Consider the following 6,000-nt stretch of genomic DNA (forward strand, 5'->3'; position numbering starts at 1 on the left):
CCATCTGTGATCAATATATCTTGGTGTTTCAATTCAATTAAGGCTGGTACAAATATTTTTAAAAGTTTTTGTCACCCCCCCCCCCCCCCCTTCAAAATTGGCCCAAAAAATCAGGGGGCGAAAAAAATATTTTTACAATAAACTTCAAAATTTCAATGAAAATTCAAGTGCAACCAGCTGAAATCAAATTAAAATATATTCTTCTGCGTTTAAAATCATTTTTAGCATGTTTGGGTATATTAAAACATCTTAAGATTTTTTGAAAATTTTCGATGCAAAATCTTTTTTCGATACAATTTTGGTTTTTGTCAGATCTTAGATTTTTTGAAAACTAATGATTGCAAAACAACTGAACTAGAGGAAAATTCATTTTAAAACACTTTTTTTCATTTAAATGTGAAGACTATGGCTTGTTATTTAAATTTTTATCTTTTTTTATTTTTTTGCCCCCCCCCCCTTGACCTCGGCCAGGGCCGAGGGACAAAAACTTTTTTAAATATTTGCATCGGCCTAATATAAATTTTATGACTACATTGATTTGGTTTGAAAAAAAAAAAAAATATTCGCAAAAGTAACAAAATGAAGTTTGAACAGTGATAGGTTCACTTTAAAATAATATTTTTCGTACATACCTGGTTAATCCTCTTCAAAAACATCCAACCAAGCACGATTGCATCGCAGCTAATTTGTCGTATTAAACAAAATACCAGATGCTGAATGTCCTGAAACATGCCCAGGTTGTGGTCCTGTTAAAGAAAACAAAACACAAAGTATCAATTTTCAAACAGAATTTTCAGTTTTTTATCAAATAATCTAATATGATATAATAAAAAAAAATGAAAAGGAAAGCAAAGAATACTTATCTTAGTCAAAAAATCGTTGAAATACTTCTTCCTACTAAGTATTTCGAACCAGCTTGTACCATCGATTCAGATGGACTCCACTTTCCACCTTCACCGGGAAACTGCTCGCGAGTCGCCCAATAGATTACCTCCTCCGAAATAACCAGAGAAAGGTTCTTCCTTCTGTCACAGACACCCCTAAAGGATAGAAGCAATGTCACATTGTCACGTCCTTGCCCCTGCCACACACTCACAATAATCAATCAAAAACGTAAATAAACCCCAAAGCACAGTCACATGAACAATCATGTGTTTTTTTCTCGCTCACCCCCTCCGGAAACACCAAGAAAGTTTCATCCAGTTGTAATCACCCGTTCACCAAGAATACGTCAAACGTAAACAAACACACACGCACACAATCGCGCATTCGCGAAAACAATGATCCCCCACAAATCAGGATTCCAATCACGCGACACCAAAACCAAAACAAACTTAACCAGCTGTGTTTCCCTTCACCGAGAACTCCCGTGTCCTGTCAAATTCACCGAAATAGTTCCGGCGTTGATCTGTGTCAAGACAGCACCTGCAGAAGGAGGAGGAGGAAGGAGGCCAAGTGACATTGAGGGCAAGAGGATTCCTCTTCTGGGGACAGCTGCTTGCTTCCTTGCATCCACCAACACTGAGCGGAAATTTTTCTGCGCCCCACAGCCACCAAAACAGAAGCAATCACTTAACCACAATATATCGCGGCTCCCGAACGCCACGGACCGAACGAACACACACTCCTTCGGCCACAGAACGTACTCACAACCCGCGGCGATTCGCGGACTACAATTTATCCGCGGAAAAATACTGCGCGAAAACGTAAACAAACCAGCCCACCACGAACGCAAAAGCTGTCTGTTTGTCGATTGCCGATTCCTGTCACGAGAGTGAGCGCGTGGGCTAATTTTTGCGCTTTTCGATGAAATTTTATGTGCGGTAAAATAATTTTAATGTGATTAGTTTAACTAGTGTACTTAAAGTAAATTAAAGTGAAAAAAACTCAATAAAAAATTCCATTAAACTGGCAGTTTGCGGAGGAGTTAAAATTTTGCTAAGTCCAACGAAAACATGATGAAAAATAATTGTATCATCTCATAATTGACAGGTCGGTTTTTTTGTAAGTCCCAAAATAAATTGGCTTTCGAAATTTTCCTAAGTCCAGCGAAAACTTGATCAAACATCAAAATATCATCTCATGATAAACGGGTCGAAATTTTTTCAAAGTCCCAAATAAATTAATTTTCGAAATTCTGCTAAGTCCAAAAATATCAAATAGAAATGAAAATAAAACATTTGATGATACACTGTTTAGGAACATAAAAAGTATCATGAATTTTGGCGGCCATTTTTTTAGTTTTTGGAACTAATATCAAACATGCCATGATATCAAAAACAACCCGGCCCGGGCAGAAAGTCGCATCATGGGACGAACAAAAAAATAACTTGAGTTGTTTTTGATATCATGGCATGTTTGATATTTGTTCCAAAAACTCTTAAAATGCGCGCCGAAATCTATGTTCCTTTCTATGTTTGTAGACCTTTTATCATCAGTTGTTAAATTTTCATTTTCTCATGATATTACCGGACTTAGAAAAAAATCGAAAACCGAATTATTTTGGGACTTAGAAAAAAAATTGACCTCTTTATCATGAGATGATGTTATTTTGTTTTATCATGCTTTCACTGGACTTAGCAAAATTTCGAAAGCCAAATTATTTTGGGACTTAGAAAAATTTCGAAATCTTTATCATGAGATGATATTATTTTGTTTTATCTTGTTTTTGCTGGACTTAGCAGAATTTCGAAAGCCAATTTATTTTGGGACTTAGAAAAATTTCGACCTCTTCATCATGAGATGATATTTTCTAGTTTTACCTTGTTTTTGTTGGACTTAGTAAAACTTTTCACTCCTTGACAAAATTTCACTTTTCCTACACTTAGAATATTTTTTAAAACCCTGGATTATGAGATGATTTATAAAGTTAATTTTTTCAAGCGGGACTCAGCTAAAATGACAGTTTTGTTAGTGGATATTTTTATTGATTTTTTTTTTCACTTTAATTTACTTTAAATGCACTAGTTAAACTAGTCACATTAAAAGTATTTTACCGCATATAAAATTTCATCGCAAAGCGCAAAAATGAGCCCACGCGCTCGCTCACTCTCTCTTTTTTCTCTTCTTTCGTTCACTGCTCGCACGCAACGCGCGCGACATGTCGTGACAGGAATCGGCAATCGGCAGACAGACAGCTTTTGCGTTCGTGGCGGGTTGGTTTGTGTACGTTTTCGCGCAGTAGTTTTCCGCGGATAAATTGTAATCCACGAATCGCCGCGGGTTGTGAGTACGTTCTATGGCCGAGGGAGTGTGTTCGTTCGTTCCGTGGCATTTGGGAGCCGTGATATGTTGTGGTTAAGTGATTGTTTGTGTTTTTGTGGCGGGGCTGCTGTGGATTAACGAGGAAAGGATTTTGGCGGATTCGCCAGGACAAGGGACAAGGGTTTGTTTACGTTTTTGGTGCATTAGTTTTTCACTGATTAACAACAGCCCGCGAATCGCCGCGGGTTGTAAGTACGTATTTTGGCCGTGGGAATGTGCGTTCGTTGGTGTCGTTTTATGTGAGAGTTGCGAAATGTTGTAATTTATGTGAAAGTTGATGTTTCTGTGGCTCTGTGGAAGTTATGTTAGCGAAATCCTCCTGCTTACATGCGGCAGGTCATCGTTCCTCCTCCTCCTCCTGCCGGTGCTGTTAAGACGTGGATCAACGCCGGAATGATTTTGGCGAATTTGACAGTTTTCGGTGGAGGAAAACAGCAGTGTCGATTTGTTTTGGTTTTTGTCGTCGCGTCATCAGAATCGCGATTTGTGGAAACCGTATTTGATCCGTGTGTTTTCGCGAGTGTGCGTGTGATTGTTTACGTTTCTGCGTTCATGGTGGTGATTGGGGACTGGACGTGAAACTGTGACATTGTTTCTATCGTTTTGGAGTGTCAGCGATAGAAGGATGAACCTTCCTCTTGTGATTCCGGAGGAGGTGGCTCGAAAGCAGTTTCACGGAGGAAGATGAGTCCACCTGAAACCCGACAAATATTTTTCGACGATTTTAAAACTCAGATGAGTATTGCTTATTTTCTTTTTCTTTGTTTACTATTGAATTTTTAATTATTCCATAAATTTTGTTTGAGAATTGATGCTTTGTGTTTTATTTTCTCTTACAGATCTACTAAAGGGCATTTTCTGGACATTCGGCTTCTAGTATTTTGTTTAGTTTGACCAATCAGCTGCAAAAATGGATTGTGCTGCAATCATATGCTCTCTGGATGCATTTGAAGAGGATTAACAAGGTATGTACGAGAATTATTATTTCAAAGTGAACCTATCACTTCAGTTTAGAAATTCTTTCAAACATTTCAATGTTTGTTTAGCAAAGTTTAGTTTTTCATTCTGTTATTTATGCTGATTTTGAATACACATTATTGACTTTTGACAGATTGATATAAAATTCTAAAATAAATTATTTATTGATAAGGATTGCATATATTTTTAGTTTCTTTCCTCTAAAGACCATTTTTTTGTTTATTTTTGTTGTTTGGGAATTTTATAAATTTAAATGTTTGTATAAGACCGAGCCACGTAGCTCAGTTGTAACGCTTCCGCCTTGACAATATTTACAAATTTCTACACTTTCAAATAGGTTTGCTAGAATTTCAGGAAAATTTTCAGCGGCCAATGCAAATAAATAAGTGCATTATTGATTTGTTTAGTTCAATTGTACATATTTTCGAAGCTTTTTCTTTGACTTGGCTTTACAAAAAGTTTGATTTGTTTTAATATTGTTAGTAGTATGCAATTTTGGATGTAATTTCTTATTGCCCCCTGATATTTCGGGCCAACTTTGAAGGGGGAGTGACAAAAACTTTAAATGTAATTTGTACCAGCCTTACTTATTCACACTAAACTTTGAATTAATTCGAATTATACAGCAAATGATACAGTCATCCCACATATTCGGAACACCTACAAATTCGGAACACTTTTGTGATAATTTGTCAAAAGCATGCCAAATGCATCTTTTCTGTGTACCCTACTATTTTAGGACCTTTATTTGGACATTCTTTTGCTATTTCATTAATATAAGTAGTACTTTTAAAACAAAAACTGCATTTCGAGACTATTTTATTCAGAGCAGCAAATCGCTGCTTCCAAATTGCCTGTTCCATAATTGTGGGATGTTATTGTGCCTCCCACAATTGTGGAACACCTGAATTTAACTGATATTTTCACAAAAAAAAGTTAGCAGACCATTCATAAAACATTACTAAGCATGAGTTTTACTGGTTTCAGAATGTGAAGTCATTATTTTTATGAAAATATGTACCCCTGGAGCGATAAAAAAGATTGTTTACATCGTTAGAAAAAAGTGTTCCGAATTTGTAGATTTCAAGGGTCGAAGTTTTTCTTCAAAAACTTGATATAAAACGATAAAATTTGCAGTTGTTCGATACAGCATTCGAAAGATCGCAAAAACAGCTTTCAAATGAAGGTTCAGTTATCGATTTTCTATGATTTTTTGAATATTGGCCGATCTGTGAACTGTTCCTAATATGAGGGATGACTGTATACAAATATTTTAAAAATTTAGATTGTCATTATGTTAAGTCTTCCAGCAGATTGTTTGCTATAGTTTTTAATTTTAGGCTAATTCAATAAAAATAAATTTTACTAGAAAATCACATTATATCATTAAATTTATTTGTTTTATTAAAATACAATTGAAAAACAGTCTATATGAAACTTATATCTTCTTTGTGTATTACGCTTTCTAAAGCAACCAAATTATTACAGAAAAAAATATCTGGAAACATCACAACTTGTTATGATACGTTTATGTTTTTGTATGATATTTTTCGCCCCATATCTTCCAGGAAAAAATGAACTGGTCGGAATAATTTTATGTTTATGGATGATATTTTTCCGCACCATAGCATGATAATTTGAAGTTTCCAACACGAACTTAAGTTGATAATTTTTTGATATGCGTAGAGTAAATTATGTTCGCGTTTATGTTTGATTAACTCTTAACTGGAAGTTAACAGGTACTTGACATGTTTGTGT

This window comes from Culex quinquefasciatus, chromosome 1 (genome assembly GCF_015732765.1).
Source record: "Culex quinquefasciatus strain JHB chromosome 1, VPISU_Cqui_1.0_pri_paternal, whole genome shotgun sequence".
Classification (NCBI taxonomy): domain Eukaryota; kingdom Metazoa; phylum Arthropoda; class Insecta; order Diptera; family Culicidae; genus Culex; species Culex quinquefasciatus.